Raw genomic sequence first — 19,617 nt, 5'->3', positions numbered from 1 at the left:
TTTTAAGGTAAGTGCCAAGATGATTACTATTGTTTAAGGACTGATGATAACGTATTGCCAGAATATCTTTTTTGTCCCTGGGAGAAAAATATATTTGAATTGATGGCATGGCAGACCATCACCACATGACAAAATCTTTTGGAAATTGTTAGTAACCCTAAAATATCTATTCTGATTTAAAAGGGAGGCTTAGGAGTATGGGTTCCTGGAGAAATCTATGATATTTGTTTTTCTAATAACTTTTAATATGCGTTAGTGGAATAATGGGAACAGAGTTTAGAGAAACTCCATAAGTCTTCATTGGTTGATAGGCATGTTATTAACCCTTTGCACTCGCTTGCTTTTTTCTCGATTCCTTTATTCTAATGCTAACCCTGTCGAGTCACACTCGACATCCGAGTGCAAAAGGTTAATAAGTGGCAAAGAGAAAATTTACATATGAGATATGATATCTTACTTCCTATATTTGAGTGTAAACCAAACACTGATGACCATACTCTAATTCCGTTGTAAACTACTGAAAAGTTACCATTACATTTAAACATTTCCAAAGGTATCTGGAGGGAAATCCCATAGCAAAGTGTCTATCTAGTCTAATCCTATTTAGGCCTCTTAAGATATAATTCCTCCCATTTACATTATTCATCATAATCAGTTGGACTTATAAGGATTATTCCAAAGTTAGGAATTGTCTAAAAATTTTAAGCTACTACAATAAACATAAAAGTAAAAACTTGCTCCTGTTTACTTGGCATCAAAAGCTTTAGGCAAATTATGCAGCCTGACCAAAACATCAATAAAAAAAAACTCTGGCTATTAAAAAAAATAACAAAATAATGTTAATGTAATACAGTAACGAAAGAGAAACCAAACCACAGATATGTTAATATTTTCAGGACTATTTCCACAAAATGCAAGTTTCTTTTGCTGCTGGGATCCTTTATGACCAATCAATACCAGTACAACCCAGAAGAGTTGCCTAGTTATCTGAAAATCCTGAAACATTTAAAATATGTGCAATTGCCTCTATTCACTGCCAGATACTAGTAATGAGATGCAGATTTAAGCCACATAAACTTTACCAGACAAACCCTGTATCTACTTGTTTTTAACTCCACACTATTCCCTATCCTTTTTGAAACTCTGCACCTTTTCTGATTATAACCATAGCAGCTTATTTATTTCACATGCTTAGTTTGTGCCTTTTGTATTGTTTTTAAACATGCTTGGGGACTAATGGAATCAGGCAAGAGGTTAGAGGGTGATGAGCACTGTTATGCTCTATTCCTGACAGTTTGTCTTATGGTTGCCCCTGTTTATCGTCTAACTTCCATTTTCAATGGAAGTAAGATCATCTTTAGTTAGAAAATGTAAACTAATAATCCAAACAATAAATTCAAGCTATTGGTTTAAGTATCTATTGCTTCATTAATAAATGCATATATATAATTACTACTAACCACTTAATACTAGACATTTTCAAACATGCATTAAAATATTAGTACTCTAAAATCAGAGTTATGTGTCTGCCACTATTGCTTGCACTTTCATCCAGACTCAGTTTTAATAAACATGCAGAGTAAACCCCTTGATTTAGAAGAATTAGAATAGCAAAGATACATGCAAAGTTTCAACCAAAAATGGGGATAAAGTGATTGCTTAGAAATGCAGGCAGATGTTCCACATCTATTACAATGCTACTTCAGAATCCAGGTACAAAAGTCACACACTCAAGTTAAAATTAGGACTACTATTCAGTTATAAAGGCTTAATTGCAAATCCTGGTCCTTCTGGGTAGAGAATGATGCAAAGCCTCTGGGAAAAGAAAGAGAATTGAGAGATGTACAGTCTTCTGGAGCAGTTTTCTTGGCCATTTGTTAACTGCTATAGAATAGAAGAGCATAGTGGTTTAGGGATGGTGAAAATTCTCTTAGAATTTTATTTTTTTCTTTCTGATTCACATTAAGAGCATTACCTGCACAGCTCCCAGGGGAAAGGAGTTTAATAATAGCAGAGCTAATATAATGTAAACTCAAAATCAATGCCCTGAAATTTAGCATAGCCCTCTGCTTTTGAAAACTGTTGATCAAGGGATCCTTCCAAATATGGTATGACTAAATAGCCAAGCAATGTTCTGAATAAACTAGAAGTAATTTGCTTGCACCAGCAGCACCATGATAATGTAAACTCCTGGAGGCCAAGGGTTTCTTCATATTTTGCATATCACAGGTACACTAAAAGTAAACATGAGATCACAACACTGAAAACTAATTAACTGCATACTTTGAAACTACAAAAACTTGTAGCACATTTTAGCATTTGGAACTATTAACGTGGCTGTTAAGGGTAATCTTTAATTGTTCTAAGTAACTGTTGACATCACAGTAATACACCTAGTGTCTCATGATCATGCAGATGTCTGAATATTGCTTGGTTATTCCAATGTCTTTAACACCAACTGATGGTCTAGGACATTTAAAAAGGAGCTATAATAAATTTAGTATAGCCTCCCTATCCTTTGGAGTTGCCATGTAAGAATTAAATATTCAAGAGGCACTGTATTTGTTGATCTTCTCCACTTATCTTTTAGTTATTTTTCCATTTGGAAAACAAGGTAACATAGACCACATCTTTTCAGGGATCTTCAAAGTGCTAAATGGCCAAGATGACATGAGGTAAAAGGGAGTAAGAGTCACCTTCATTCTACTCTTCTATCCTGATGTGAGCTGCATTCCTCATCAAGAAACTAGTTTGCTGGGTTCTTGTTAAAGTAAGTAGTCACAGACTATTGGCCTAGCATATCTACTTTAGACAAGGTTTAAAAAAAACCCCAACATACTGTCTCTGGCTATTTCCTTTAATCCTTTTGCTTTATGTCTTTAAATCTTAACTCCCTTAACTAACCATAGGCATGAGGTTTCCAGCTATCCAAGTTCTTATTAACCCTAAATACATATACACAACAAAGTTTTCCTTTTTTAAAAATGCACCCAGGAAACTAATGGAGAAAGATAAGGTGACAAAGCAAAAAGTATGCTATTAGTGTGATGCTAAAAAACACATCATAAGCCTTCCTGGCCCGCAGGTAAGGAAAGCTATTTTAGGCCAACAGGCAGGGCCCCAGCGCTGGGAATGGGGAGCGGTTGTGAAGGCTCAGGAAGTCCGTGACTACCCCGGGACACAGCTCGATGGCACAGCCTTGGAAGGAGGCCAAGAACAAAGAGTTCCATGCCCCGTTGGAGGGTCAGGCTAAGAAAAACCATTATTTTGGAGGCAAAGATACACGTGAGGCCGAGGAACTCTCCCCAGGAGACAGTCCAGTCGTTGCTAACGAGGGTGGAGACAGTCCTCCTTCAAACCTACATGACAGAGCAGTAGGGGGGGCAATAGCGAAAATGCTGGACAAATATAAAGGTGGCATGGAAAGGCCTCTTCTTACAAAGAGAAGAAAACTCATCATGGAAGCCAATGCTCGCCTGGAAACTATTACCCAGAAGCATGGAGACGGCTACAGGAAGGGGCAGGAGCCAATGGAGAAGCTTTATGATAAACTAGAGGCCCGATGCACAAAAATTCGTGCAAGAGAAGGCCTTCCTTCTCCTGGCTGCCAGCACTGGCTTCCCTCCGGGACCCATGCTGCTTCCCTCCTCTGGCCGTCCGCAGGCACCCGGGACCCGGGCTGGCTTCCCTCTGGCCCGGCTTCATCAGGAAGGACATCCGAAATGATGTCCAGAAGACGTCCGGTTTAATTAGCATATTACCCTTTTATTATTATAGATATGAAGAGCAATTAGAGTCTTTGTTTCAAAGCTGGAGAGAGCTCTGCAGAACATCAAGTTAGAAGAGCAAAAACTGAAGAAGTCGTTTCTCAAGCAACAAAACTGTTCCCAAAAAGCTAGAAATATCCTGAACCAGAGCCTGCAAAATATTAAAGGTGCACGTGTCCAGTTCATACAGAATATGCATGCTTAAAGATAAATAAAGAACAGCATGTTGCCAATGAAACAAAAGAATTTAAAGATGAATTGGCCCAATTGCACAAAAAGCTCGTGAATGATGCTCAACTGCAAGATCTGGCCATTATTCAATACCCTGTTAACCAGCTAGCTGAGGACTCCGAAGAGAGAAATGGAACTTAAGTTACATGATACAAGTATAACATTAGCTATGTTAGCGTGGTTTAAAGTTTTCTAGTTGAAATCAGTACATCTTGTTTACCATCAGCTTGTTTGTTAAGTGCAAGAATCCTTGTCTGTTAAGCACTGAATGAATCCTAAACAGTTATGTGGGTAGCAGCAGTTCCACAGTTAGATGTCTGAAGCTTGCAACCCTTTGGTAGCAATGGAGGTTTTTTTGTCCCTAACACTGTCAATTAACCATCAGCAATAAGTCGACATAATGTTAGCTTTTGGCCCCAGCAAATCTGTATCAATCCCCAAAGGTAGAAAGAGGGAGTATTGAATGTTGCATTGTTCTTATTTAAGCAAAAATAAAAATAAAGCATACAACAACAACAACAAACATCATAAGCAAGATCCCCACATGATAGTTTCAGTGGGATTTCTTCATCAGTAAGAGTACATTTGTTTCCAGGTTAAGCAGTAGAAATAGTTCATTCAATGGCTCAACCCTCTGTTATAGAAAACAAATAGGATCTTTAACCTTTAATTTACATAAAAGTTGCTATTTCTCGCTGATATTTCATATACACTCATAGTTTTTAAAAGTACCTTCTGTGTGCTCTTTACCTAGCATCTTTTTCCTTTTATACAACTCTTGACCACAGAGCCTCACAAACTCTAGTAATACTTATTCTACTGTACAACCTTGCTAATCTAACTTACTATACGTGCTAAAATTGTTATTGCTAAAATTCTACCTCTTGAAATTATTAGTTCGTTTTATGGCTTTTTGTGTTTTTTTGCAATAGGAAATATCCTTTCCTATATACTGTGCTATTTTGCATTCATTACCTTTTCAGAGGTATTAAAAAAGTATTTAAATACTTTTCAGAAATGGATTCTCGCAGGCACTAAACTACTTGAGCTGAGAGTACAACTACTTAAAGTACACTATGAGCATCTAAACCCGGGTCCCTGGAGATCTGCTGCAGAAGAGTCTATTTGTCTAAGCTTGCTTCTACATCAGACACCACATTAAACTAGTTTTGCATTTCCTATCATGCTAACTGTAGAACCTGTGAATAAATCCTGGACTCTCCTAAGAGATTTAAAAATCACCTCAGAAAACTGCCATTTCCAAGTTCTCAAGGCAGCTTTTAGAGGTAGAAATTTCTTTTCTACAAGACACTATCTTATGCTTTCAGGACAAAAATAACTTTTATGTCTACAAGGAAAGTAGAAAAGTGAAAGCTGTCTGAGGAGGCTTACTATAACCAAGCTAAAGTTAGTGATTACATGGCAACTTAGGTAGGCTCTATTGGCTACATTTCCAATTCCATGAAAAGGTCTAGAATCTCAATACACAATTCAGCAAACTTGGAAATAGGAAAAGCCCATGACAAATTAATCTAGGACACTCTAAAACTACTGACACATGGCATGCTGCAGACAGGAAGTATAAGTAGGCTGCAGATTAGAAAAGCACTCAAGCAATGAACATAGCATCTCAGTAAAACGTGCAAAATAATTTCCTGATGCAAAAGGAATGGGAAAATTATAAACCTAAAAGACATAAAATGTGAAAAAAGCGTAAGAATAATCTCACCTAAAACGGAGCAAAGCAGAATCATGAAATGGGGCCACATTTTGATTTGAGGTTTCATAAGATACAAAGGCAACTGGTTTCCAGCTACCTCATGAAAAGCTTAAATATCCTCAAACACAGTATTTCACATTGTGACCCCACATTACTATTCATAAGTGAGTCTTTTTGGCCTAATCTCCTCTCTCCAGGGAGAATATCATGGATACAGAAACTTATGAAAGAGAAGTTCTAAATTTTTCACTTTTTACACTATTGGTTATTATAATAATTCATCCTGAAGTTTAAATTGTTACTAGGCTCATGCACTAACCCCTAACATGGCACTACAATATGCTACCAAGCACTAATGCTTACAAAACTATACACATCTCAAAATGGAAGACATTGGTGATTTTGTTGTTCTGAAACAACTTGTAACATTTGTCCACAAGTATTAAAATATACATATATATATATTTCTATTGCACATATCCCGTTTTAAACTAAAAAAACAAACAAAAAAACCCAAACAACAACAACTGCCAGCTAAAATGGATGCACAAAGGAAAGGAAGCAGGCACAGCTACCGACTGAGGCATAGTCCTGCCGAAAATGAAAACTTTTGTTCAAGAAGAGGACAAAACCAGGAAAAAGCTATGTAGATGTATTAAATAAACATTGGGCAAGTACAACTGGAATATACGCGTTTTGTTAAATGCTATCTGCTGACAAGATGCAGAAACAACTTGAAAGAACATTAAACAGCTATGAAATGGAAAAAACATAAAGCAACTAAGTTGAGTCTGATACATATTTTAAACAAGTGGGCCAGAGATGTTTTCACTGGTTCTGATAGTACAGGGTTCCTTTTTTCTAGCCAAATAATTCCACCTAAAAAGTTGCCAAAAGGACACCAGGGAGATGGGTAATAAGACAACTGAAGATACAAATTCTCCATTTGATATTCTCAATATACCAACAGGACCCAAATATGTAAATTCCATTCTGCCATTAATAATTCCAAAATATTAGGAATCAGGAAGTGGCTGGGAAGTTACATAGAGAAAAATTTAAACTACCTTGATCCAAAGTTACTTCTATGCTTTACCACTCAGTAATTGCCCTCAATTAAGGAAAATTACATTTTATCTATCTAATTATTTTTACTTAAAAAGTTTTCTTATGCCAATTCAGATTGGTTGACCAATTCAACTAATTATCAAGGGTGCTCAACATTTCCATTCTGGGCCAGTCCTATCACTCTCAAATTTTGGTAAATCTGCCCGTTTTCAGCATAACAACATGTATGGCCCTGGGCAAGCAGTCCCTAAATCACAGACATGATCTAGGATCATTTGTTCCTAAGAGGCTTTAAATTCTTTCTCAAATAACAAAGACCCATAATGGTTTCATTCTTCTCATGTCAAGACCTGACAATTCATACACTGTTCTTCTGCTTTATACTATCGTCTATTCATCATACAGTGTAAGTTTTAAGGAAAAAGAAGATCCATATTTCTTATTGGAACTATTTTTCTTGTTTGAGGTTTTTTTCAGACCTGCATTCTTCTAAATTTATACTGATCCAAACACATTTGGGAACATTGCTTCTAAGGCCCATTCTCTGATGAAAATGGGGAAAGTTACCTGAGTCCCAGTATTTTCAGCCTAACATTACAGCTATCATCTAGAAAAAGCAATAAAGGAAAGTTATTTATACTTCTACAAAAAATAGAGCTATAGAATGTAAAACGCCATAAAGCCAGGTGGATGTATAAGGCTTTTTCTGCTTCATTTTCTTAGGAGAAGGGAGTTATATGAAAATTTTCTCATCTCCTTCCCCCCAATTCCTCCATGTCCAAAGTTGAAGGCAGGTCATATTGTATGGTCCATCACATCTTCTGAACAGAAAATCTATTTAAGTCACTTTTCTTCCAGCCTTAGCAATAGGGAAAAAGTCCCAAGTGCTATATAAAACTCCACAAAAAAGAATGAAATAATTTGTAATATAGCAGCCTCTCATCCCAGGGAGGAGAAAAGGGTTCCAACACTGGACTCAAAGCTTTTGTTTTCTTTACCAACCTTCACTAAACCCAAGCATGCATTCATTGGGTTAGCACAATATGGTCCTTCCTTAGAAGAAAAAAAAAAAATTAAAAATACCAAATGTCCAAAGACTTATGAGAAAGAACAGGCTCCTTCTCTTGGAGAAAAATCCCTCTTCTCATAAAAAAAAAGTGGATTTACGTGTTAAAATATATATTTATACAGAGACTGTGATGGCTTATTCATATATGAAATTAACTTTGTGGATATTCTGTTTTTATGCTTCTTTATCACATCAAAGGTTTCACTGCAAAGCTGGACCTTTGTTCTTATCCAGTTCATCTATGTCACAGGATGTGCCAGGATATATATATATATATATATATATATATATATATATATATATATATATATATTAGCATCTCTTTCATTTCAAATTACAACACATCTGAAATTTACTGCTGCAGTCTCACCTGTTTTTGATAGTGGCTAAAATGGGAAGACATTAAAAAAACCAAACAAACCCTGATGTCACACCTACACTTGCTATTTATATAGTCTTCTTCCTGGGAATAAAAGGTAAAGAATTCACAAATACCACCATCTAAGCACCAGTTTCAAATTAAACATCACCCTTCAGCTTGCAAAATAATTTCTTCACAAGTAAGCAATTGGCAGAAGAAACATGTCAGTTGTTCTTTCTTCCTGGAGAAGTTGGCAGGATGACTGCATCCTAGGAGCTGCTCTGTGTTAAATTTGAGAGGTGGGAAGAAAAAGAAAAGCAGTCTTTTGCAATCCAAATCATGGAGGTCAAGTGTAGAGGAGGGATATCCGCATTTCAAGATTACGGAAGTGGTTGGATAGAAGAAGCAGGACTCCCCACTCCAGAAGACAACACAGAAATACCTAGAAATACAAATAAAAACAGAAAGATTAAGACAGGTACATCTGTATAAGGTTACTTTTAAAAATAGTATTTAACACAGAGAGAGAAAACAATATTTTAAATTATACACTGTCTAAAAGAAAATGTCCAACCATAACACCAAATTCAGTATCATCACCAGAAAAGGAGTAGCCAGAAAAAAATATGTAAGTATGATACAAAAAAGCAAGATTTATACAAAAACTTATATAAAATGATATAAACACATTAATTTCCTCTTATGCAAGTAGAGTAATATACTCCAAGTTTTTACAGCCATAAAATGATTTTATATAAAACATTTGTGTTTAAAAGCAGTATTGTACTACAAATTTGATGTCTACTCAATTCTCAAAATCATATGAATCATCTTATTTTGTATTATCTTGAACTATACAAGACCAACTTGAACAATAAGTTTTATAAAATATAACTACATAAAATAATATGTACTGTATGTATCATGATCGCCAAATGAAAGCATGTGAAAACATTAGCAGTTCATTGCAGCTAAACATAATACTCATTAAATTGCAAATCTCTGCAAATGTCAGACAAAAAAGAACAAATATTTGTATAATTCCACTTACATGAGGTACCTAGAATATGCAAATACATATAGACAGAGAGTGGAATAGAAGTTACTAGGGGCTGGGAGAAGTGGAATGGGGAATTATTGATTAATAGGTACTGATGTTTGGGATAATAAGTTCTAGAAATAGATGGTGGTAATGGCTGTACAAGTGTGAATGCGCTTATATGCCACTGAATTGTACATTTAAAAATGATTAAAATGATAAATTGTATTTTATGTATACTTTATAATAAAAATGTCAGCCCAGGCCAGTGTGGCTTGGACTACTAGAGTGTGGTTCGTTTATCAGAAAGTTGCAGGCTCAATTCCCAGTCAGGGCAGACAGAATGCAACCAATCAATGTTCTCTTTCACATCAATGTGTTTCTCTACTCCCCATAATTTCCCTCTTTTTAACCAGTAAGTATATCATCAAGATAGGATTAAAATACATACATAAATAAGTCAGATACATATCAAGAACTTAAAGTACTTTGGCTTACAAAAATGGCCAATAGCAATGAGTCTTCTTAGCCCTCCTTTTAAAAAATTTTATTAGCTATCCTGATAGGACTGGCCCTCCATCATTTGTAGTATGTCATATACAGGGTGTCCCCAAAAAATGTATGCACACTTTGAATAATTATAAAGGCAGTGTTTATTAAAATACATTTCATTTTCAAAATGTAATAGAATCCACAGACATTTTGTGTATACATTTTTTGGGGGATACTATATATATATATATATATATATATATACATATATATAAAAACACCTCAACTCTAAACTGAATTTGAATAACCTCTTTTGGTTAAAGACAGTTCTGATTCAAAACCTATGATAGGCAAATGTAAATTAATTCAGAATCACATCTGAAGGAAGAGAACTGCAGAATTTGCATTTGTTGCCAAAGTAGCAGAAGGAAAAAATATAGCCGATACACAGGCAGGCCTTTAGAACCCTACTGGCAACAGGGCTAGCCTATATAATAAAAGGCTAATATGCAAATCAACTGAACGGTGGAACCACCAGTCTGTATGACGTGCACTGACCACCAGGGGGCAGATGTTCAATGCAGGAGCTGCCTCCTGGTGGTCAGTGCACTCCCACAAGGGGAGTGCTGCTCAATCAGAAGCTGGGCTCACAGCTGGCAAGCGCAGCGGTGGTGGTGGGAGCCTTTCCCACCTCCACAGCTGTGCTAAGGATGTCCCACTGAGAGCTTAGGCCCGCTCCCCATGGGTAACGGGCCTAAGCCAGCAGTCGGACATCCCCCAAGGGATCCTGGACTGCGAGAGGGTGCAGGCCAGGCTGAGGGACCACCCCCCGCCCATGCACAAATTTCGTGCACCAGGCCTCTAGTCTATATATATAAGACCCTAATATGTAAATAGACTGAACGGTGGAACAACCGATCACTATGATGTGCGCTGATCACCAGGGGGTGCATGGAACATGGTGGGCATTGGCAGGTGGCAGAGCATGGAACATGGCAGGCATTGGCCATGGCAGGATGGTGGAGGTGAACAGGGGTGCCAGACCAAGACAGGGTGTCTGTCGCTGTCATCTGGGTGAGCCTCTGGTGGTTACTGAAAATTCTTTGCTCCCACGTGCCACGGCCCCATCCGCCGGCCCCAATCACCCCCAAGGTCTTCTCCACCTCCCCCTGCTCCTGAGGGGTGATTGGGGCAGCAGCCGCCGCTCACAACCACTGATGGCGCCAGCCCCAATTGCTCTGCACGGTCAGCACGTGGGAGCGGTGGCGGCGGGAGCGGGGCTGGTGGCAGACAGGGGCCCGGGGCGGGAAAATGGAGGATGGGCCGAGACCAGCCCCTGTACCCACCGCAGCCTAGCGGCCCACACTTCCTTTCAAGGTGCACGACTTCATACACTGGGGACCCAAGTTTCCTCATATAAGCTTATTCAGACTGATTCAAAGCTTGTACCAGCCACTAGAGTTAGGCAGTTTAATTCTAATGGCAAGATAACTGGCAGTAATGTTGAGAGGAAAAGAAGATATAAGCTAGTTCTTTCCAGAATATATAAACCAAACAAGCCTTCAAAAAGAGTACCTTTTCTTAATAAGAAACCTGTCTAGATTCTTTAAAAAACATTTCTACTTTACATCTTTTGTATCAGCTATTGCCTTGGTAAGAAGACTCTTTCCCCAGGTATCTGCTATAATGTCCTCACCTGTGCTCCAATACTATTTTCCCAATGAGGTCTATTTTGAGTTCTTATTTAACATTACATTGTTCCCCCATCCTACCCACAGATACACTCCCACCACTTCCCTTTACCCTAGCTCTACTTTTCCTTTTATCCACAGCACAGAACACTAGCAAATCTGTTATATAAGGTAATTACTATGTTTCTCATTTACTGTGTTGTCTAAAATGTAAGCTCCAACAGAAAGAAACTTGTTTTGTTCACGAAGAATCCTAAGTATAGGGTGTGACCCATGGTAAGCACTAAATAAAAAGTTGTTGAATGAATGAGAATAGCAGGCCTCTTAAATACACTGACCCAACATGGGTTGAAATTTAAATAAACATAGGCTGCCCTGGCTGGATAGCTCAGTTGGTTAGTGTTGTTCCCATATGCCTAGGTTGCAGGTTCAATCCATGGTCAGGGCACATACAAGAATCAACCAATGAATGCATAAATAAGTGGAACAACCCTAGCTGGTTTGCCTCAGTGGACAGAGCTTCAGCCCGAGGACTGAAAGGTCCCAGGTTCGATTCTGGTCAAGAGCACGTACCTCTCGATCCCTGACCCTGGTTGGGGCGTGTGCAGAAGGCAACCATTTATGTTTCTCTCTTACATTGAGGTTTCTCTCTCTCTCTCACCCACCCCTTCCACTCTAAAAATCAATGGAGAAAAAAAAAAAAAGAGATCTCAAAATAACAACCTAACTTTATATCTTAAGTAACTAGAAAAATAAACTAAATGGAAAGCTAGCAAGAAGAGGGAAAATTAGAGCAGTTAAATAAAATAGAAAAAAAAAAATAGAGAAATTCAACAAAACCAAAGGTTGGTTTTGACAGGGTCATGGGAACCTCAAAATCCGCAGAGTTGAACAGAAATTCAGGTGGCCTGGGAATCCTCCAAGGTGTAACTGGCACTTAAAAGGAGGACAGTGCCCTGCCGATGTGACTCAGTGGTTGAGCGACTCAGTGGTTGAGCGTTGATATATGAACCAGGAGGTAATGGTTCAATCCCTGGTCAAGGCACATGCCCGGGCTGTGGGCTTGATCTCCAATGTGGGGTGTTCAGGAGGCAGCCAATCAGTGAATCTCTATCATTGATGTTTCTATCTCTCCTCCCTCTCTGAAATCAATAAAAATGAATTTAAAAATAAAAATAAAGGGAGGGCAGCCCAGCCAGTATGGCTCAGCAGTTGAGTGTCAACCCAGGAACCAAGAGGTCACCAGTTCGATTCCCGGTCAGGGCACATGCCTGGGGTTGCAGGTTTGATCTCCAGTAGGGAACATGCAGGAGGCAAGGCAGCCAATCGATGATATTTCTTTCACTGATGTGTCTATCTTTCTATCCTTCTCCCTTCCTCTCTCTCTAAAAGAAAAAAAAAAAATCAATAAAAACCTATCTATAATAATAAAAGGATAATATGCTAATTAGACCAGACAGCTGAATGACTTTCTGGATGATAGATGACTATCAGATATGGATAGACTCTACTAATGTAAAATTACTGCCTAAGGCAAAAACTTCGGTCATTTATCAAATATTTATAGCGTGCTTCTTTCTTTGGATATTTTTAATTATTTCCTTGAAAGATGACAAATGCGCATGATAGGAAAAGGTGAAATAGGGTATACAGCTGTTAGTTTGTTTTATGTGCCCCAGGCATGAAAAAGCAGGATGTCTGATTTCTAAAACGGTGAGACAATAAATTTCTGTTGTTTCTATTGGCCACCAACACAGGCATCAAGTTAGGATGAACTAAGGACTATATATCTACTTTGCCCTTGACATATGTAAGAGCAACACTACCAACCATGTGTCTCTTTACCCATTGCCAGGGGGTGGTATATAGTATTTCTTGCATATCCTTTTAGAGATATTCTACGGTTACATAACATCTGTATAAGCATATTTATTTCTTTCCCACAAATGAAAGCACACTATACACTTGGTTCAGCACCTTTAATTTCCCCCTTTAATGTATACGAGATCATTCCGTATCCAGAATTAAAGCTTCCTTGTGAGTACAGAAGCACCTACGTTTATTTACATCAGTTTCCTTAGGTGGGTATGTAAATCAATCTTGTGCTATACCAATATCAAGTTGCTATTTCTGTCGACCTGGATTTAAGGTTCTAAATCCAAGCAATAAAGTCTCCCCTCTAATGGCATATGATAAAGATATCACCTAAAGGGCATTTTGCCCATCAATTTTTATTCCTTTTCTTTTTTAAAAAAAAAAATATTTTATTGATTTTTTACAGGGAGGAAGGGAGAGGGATAGAGAGTTAGAAACATTGATGAGAAACATCAATCAGCTGCCTCCTGCAAACTCCCCAATGGGTATGTGCCCGCAACCAAGGTATATGTCCTTGACCGGAATCGAACCTGGGACCCTTCAGTCCAGAGGCCGATGCTCTATCCACTGAGCCAAACCGGTTAGAGCTATTCCTTTTTTTTTTTTAATATATATTTTATTGATTTTTCACAGAGAGGAAGGGAGAGGGATAGAGAGCTAGAAACATCGATGAGAGAGAGACATCGACCAGCTGCCTCCTGCACACCCCCCACCGGGGGATGTGCCCGCAACCATTGTACATGCCCTTGACCGGAATCGAACCTGGGACCTTCCAGTCCGCAGACCGACGCTCTATCCACTGAGCCAAACCGGTTTCGGCAGAGCTATTCCTTTTCTTAATACTGAAACATACATTTGGAAATTTTTTACTTACCTTTTTTTTCAATATTTTAAAATTATGGTACAATACATGTAACATAAAATTTATCATCTTGACCTGTTTTAAGAGTTCAGTGTTATTAAGTAAATTCATGTTGTTGTGAAGCCATCACTACCATCCATCTCCAGAACTCTTTTCACCTCACAAAACTGAAACTCCGTAACCCATTAAATAACTCCCTATTTCCCTCCCTGAACGCCCTGGCAACCACCATTCTACTTTCTGTCTCTATGATTTTGACTACTCTAAGTACCTTATGAAAGTGGTTTACAAAATTTTAATCCTTAAAGCAGTTGTACATTGAATGATTTCACACAACACAATCAAGGCATATGACTAAGTAGATGCTATGAGCTAAACTGTGTTCTCCCCAAATTCATGTTGAAATCTTAGGCCCCAGAACCTCAAATGTGACCTTATTTGGAAATAACCATTGCACATGTAATTAGTTAAGATGAGGTCCTTATAAAAAGGAGAATTTAGGACACAGACAAACACACAGCAAGAATACTATGTGAAGACTAGAATTATAGCCCTGGCCAGGTGCTCAATGGTTAGAGCATTGAGGCTAGGACTGAAGGGTCCACAAGTTAGATTCCTGGTCAAGGGCACGTATCTCAGTTGCAGGATAGATCCCTGGCCCTAGTCAGGGCGTGTATGTCTGTCTCTCACATCAATGTTTCCCTACCCTCCCTCTCTTCAACTCTCTAAAAAAAAAATAAATAAAACACACACACACACAAAAATGGAAAAAATATTCTTGGGTGAGGATTAAAAAAACACACAAATACACACGTGGAGTTATAATGCCACAAACCAAGGAACTACCAAAAGCTAGAAGGCCTGGAACAGATCCTTTCCTAGTGTCTGTTTTCCAAAACTGTGAGATAATAAATTTCTGTTGTTCTAAGTCACTGTTTGTGGTACTTTGTTAGGACAGCACTAGGAAACTAATACAGTAGGTAAGAACCCTATTTTACAGATAAGATATTGTCAACTGAGAGTACATATTGCCTCTTGCTCTTTGAGCAACAAACCTACTTCTGCAGTAAATTCAGAAGATATCAACACTTGGCACAGAATAGACTCACACTAGGGAAATAAAGAAGTACTGAAAAGCTTTAGAAATTAATTACAGTATCAATACTTATCTATAATTAAAACGTAAGTGAATATATTCTAAAATTTGCCTAATTTATATTTTATCAATTTGCCCATTTATATTTTATCAGCTAAACTCTTTCAATATAATTAAATCATTATTTTTTACCCAGTAAAATGATTGGTTTGGGCAAATGATTAAGTCTTCTTCCTTTTTTTTTTTTTTTACTTAATACATCACTATTACTGAAAATAAAAGGCTGAGCTTGAATATCAATTATTTATGGTCACTTTTTATGTTCATCTTCTGTTGGAGCCAATGGTTTCTTGTTCCACTTCTATCTATTTTCAAGATGCTTAAACAGTATTGGAAGCATTAGCCACTATTACTCACTTGCCAAATCCTGAGTTCAGAATTTTTTCTTTTCAAGATGAATATAAAAGCACCTAAAAGTCAAGGAAAATGTTCTTCCTGTGATAAGAAAAAATAAAAAGAAAATTACAGTAAGGATACAGCTCTCACTTGTGCTATATGCATTCTTGTGCAAAATTACTCAAATGAATCAAGCTTTTCTAAAAAACATAAAACATCGTCACTATCAAAAACTATCCAGAAGGAATCATCAGAATGAAGTTACTATTACTACTGTCTACCTGCACTGGCATTAATTTGATAAATATGCAAAACTCTTGGAGCAGTGGCTCTAAAGTTATTACGGAACAATGTCCCCTTTAAAGATGATGCTATAGACTCTCTTCTCCCTACAAAAGTCCTTTGCTTTAGTACAGATGACCACTCCCCTCTGAAAGGTAGAGAGGAAGAATGTTCTTCCATTCCCCTGCTCCGTATCTTTTCTTCTTCTGTGAAAAAAAACACACAAAACAAAACCTACTCCGGACAAAAGCAAAAGAAGGATCTTATTTAAAAGTCCTTTACCTGATATCTTCAGCTCTGCTAAAGCCAGGGCCAGCAAAGAGCATACCAGAAACATTCACTTTTGTATTATGACATGTCATTTGAACTGGACCCAACTAACATGCCACTTTTAAACGAGCTTCACCAATTCATAAACCTAATAACAGGAACTCTTCCAAGAATTTAACTCAAAGACTGACTGAAGGGTCATAACAATCCAAATGACAATAAAGGGATACCCCATAATGTTAAACAAGAATCGAATACAAAGGCCTGATAGTATTATACTTTGCAACCCCACCACATTACACAAATTACACTAATAATTCCCAAAACTCATCCTCTCTACAAAAAAAAGGTAAAAATTGTACACTGAAATCAACAATGAGAATTCCACTGAGATGTAGAGTCCGCCGAGATGAAGGCGCCATTAGGGAATCAGGTCACACAAGGACAAAGCTGCTTCCCCGGTTCTTTAAAGTCTGAGTTGGCAGTGGGAACGGACGGACATAGTGAGGGTGGCCGGGGGCGTGCGCCACAGACTCCGGTTAAAACCCAGGGGCAACTTGTTAGACCAAGTCTCAAGGTCAACGGACCAGACACACAAAATACTCAGAGCCGCAACTGGCCAAGATGCACGCCGGGGCCTCAGGCAAAACAGTGACTACGAAGCCGTGAGGGGCGGGGGGGACTATAAATAAATAAAAAAGGACATATTCTTCGAAAGCTAAGTTGATGGCCAACGCAGCGGCTGCCAGACATACATCTGCGTACGCGCAACCATGCCGGGCAGCCAAAGGCATGGTACTGAGGTGGACGGCGGCGGGTCAGGGACCGGGTGGTGATGCGACACACCTGGAAGGCGGGTGCAGTCGCCCTGGGCAGCTCGGGAGGAAACCCACGCCTGGCCGACGCCCGGCAGTGCCGGCTGCGGGCAGGCTCCGTGCGCTCCTGTACCCGCGCCACTTCCTGCTTGTCCCGCATCGCTGGCCTTCTCGGCTTACCTCTCATGAGCCAGCAGAAGCACTGGACCGGCCAGAAGCCGGCCCACCCGGCCCAAAGGCCAGCTCGCCGGCGAACGCCTCAGGCCGCCATCTTGGCTCCTTCAGAAGTCCGCCAACCCTGCGGAGTCCGTTTCCACAAGCCTCCGCACTCGGTACTGATTGGGTAACGACTTGCGCAGGCGCGCTATCCTTCCGTTGTAGGTTGGTTGTAACGTACGTCAATCAATATACGAAGCCGTGAGGGGGTAACTATAAATAAATAAATAAATAAATAAAAAGACACATTCTTCGAAAGGTAAGTCGATGGCCAACGCAGCGACTGCCAGACATATATCTGCGTACGCGCAACCATGCCGGGCAGCCAAAGGCATGGTACTGAGGTGGACGGCGGCGGGTCAGGGACCGGGTGGTGATGCGACACACCTGGAAGGCGGGTGCAGTCGCCCTGGGCAGCTCGGGAGGAAACCCACGCCTGGCCGACGCCCGGCAGTGGGCAGGCTCCGTGCGCTCCTGCACCCGCACCACTTCCTGCTTGTCCCCCATCGCTGGCCTTCTCGGCTTACCTCTCATGAGCCAGCAGAAGCACTGGAGCGGCCAGAAGCCGGCTCACCCGGCCCAAAGGCCAGCTCGCCGGCGAACGCCTCAGGCCGCCATCTTGGCTCCTCAGAAGTCCGCCAACCCTGCGGAGTCCGTTTCCACAAGCCTCCGCACTCGGTACTGATTGGGTAACGACTTGCGCAGGCGCGCTATGCTTCCGTTGTAGGTTGGCTGGAACCTACGTCAATCAATAGTACTAGTGCATTCTTTCCAATCCTTTTTGTTGGATTGGTTCCCAGGATTGAGGTAATAAGGAAAAGTGCTTTTGTTATTCATTTGTTAGGAGTGTAAAATTATTTCCGCATAGAAGCAGGGTCACTTTCTGATAAAGTAGTTTTACTAGGCCGCATGACTATTTTAAACCACCGTTAGGCTAAACAATAGCACTAATAATTTCATTCTGTGGAGGAAAAGGAGACACTTGCTAACCTGACGACCTCAGGGAAGGCCTGCGTGGCAGCCTTGCAAACTCAGAGACCTAAAATAACCTCAAAGGATAGTCTGAAATTAAAACTTTTTAAACTAGCCCTGACTGGTTTGTTTCAGTGGATAGAGCGTCGGCCTGCAGACTGAAGGGTCCCAGATTCGATTCCAGTCAAGAGGATGTACTTTGGTTGCGGGCACATCCCCAGTAGCCGGTGTGCAGGAGGCAGCTGATTGATGTTTCTAACTCTCTATCCTTCTTCCTCTCTGTAAAAAAACAATAAAATATATTTTTTAAAAAAAACTTTTTAAACTAAAAAGCAGTTTATGGTGGGTAGTAATGTCCTAGGCTGGTCTATTCTCTGACAAAAGTCAGTCTTTATTTTGAGCCTGTCTATTGTCTTTTTGCATCTATGATAACATAGGTCAATGCAACATTAATGGAATATTTTGAAGACTTATCACCCCCTAGCCCCCAACACAGGTATTATTCTTCTTGGGACCCAGGCAACTAAAGAAGAACCAAAAAGAAAACCATAAATAGTGTCAACAGAGATAATTGTTCGCATTTATTTCCTCTTTCTTAACAACCATCTCCCTTCATGTTTAAAAATTCTGCAGAGCCCTAGCCAGTTTGGTTCAGTGGCTGGAGTGTCAGCCTGAGGACCCAAGGATCCTGGGTTCCATTCCAGTCAAGGGCATGTACTTCTGTAGCAGGCTCCTCCCCAGCCCCAGCTCTGGTTGGGGTGCCTGCAGGAGGCAACCAATCACCAATCGTGTTTCTTTCACATGAATATTTCTGTCTTTCCCTCTTTCTTCCACTCTCTCTAAAAGTCAATGGAAAAATATCCTCAGATGAGGCTTAAAAATAAGAATAATAAAAATTCTGTAGATCCTGTGGTATTCCCCAAACAAAAGACAAATACAAAAATTTTTGTAAAATGCTATTATATTTACTTGGAGAAACTAGTAATTATATCATGAATTAACAAGCAGGAATTCTAGATCACCTAAGTCAGTGGTCAGCAAACTGCGGCTCGCGAGCCACATGCGGCTCTTTGGCCCCTTGAGTGTGGCTCTTACACAAAATACCACGTGCAGGCACGCACGTATAGTGTGATTGAAACTTCGTGGCCCACGCGCAGAAGTCTGTTTTCAGCTCTCAAAAGAAATTTCAATCGTTGTACTGTTGATATTTGGCTTTGTTGACTAATGAGTTTGCCGACCACTGACTAGGTAATCCTCTGTTGTAATTTAGAAATTCTGAAAGATTTCTGACAAAACATTGTCAAAGACTTTGCTTAAGCCTGTGCAGCGACTGCTGGGTACCCCCAGTGTGCTTCTACCTTCTTCCTTATGAAAAGCGATCATAATTCCCAGGTT

General features: G+C 39.6%; 1 long non-coding RNA gene and 1 pseudogene across 2 annotated transcripts in view; one reads left to right on the top strand and one right to left on the bottom strand.

Annotated features, from left to right (window-relative positions):
* Positions 1 to 19,617, top strand: part of LOC307097903 (ribosomal RNA processing protein 36 homolog) — a 415,062-nt pseudogene that overhangs the window by 311,728 nt on the left and 83,717 nt on the right. The window lies entirely within an intron of this gene.
* On the bottom strand, positions 6,351 to 19,114 carry LOC307098014. Its single transcript, XR_013813394.1, has 4 exons — positions 17,778 to 19,114; positions 17,215 to 17,463; positions 15,689 to 15,766; positions 6,351 to 8,658 (listed from the first exon to the last, which is right to left on the bottom strand). It is a non-coding gene; the product is annotated as an uncharacterized lncRNA (long non-coding RNA).

The sequence above is a fragment of the Cnephaeus nilssonii genome, assembly GCF_951640355.1.
Source record: "Cnephaeus nilssonii genome assembly, chromosome: 4".
Lineage (NCBI taxonomy): Eukaryota > Metazoa > Chordata > Mammalia > Chiroptera > Vespertilionidae > Cnephaeus > Cnephaeus nilssonii.
Note: the sequence above shows the minus strand (reverse complement) of the source record. Positions and strands in the feature narration are given on the sequence as shown.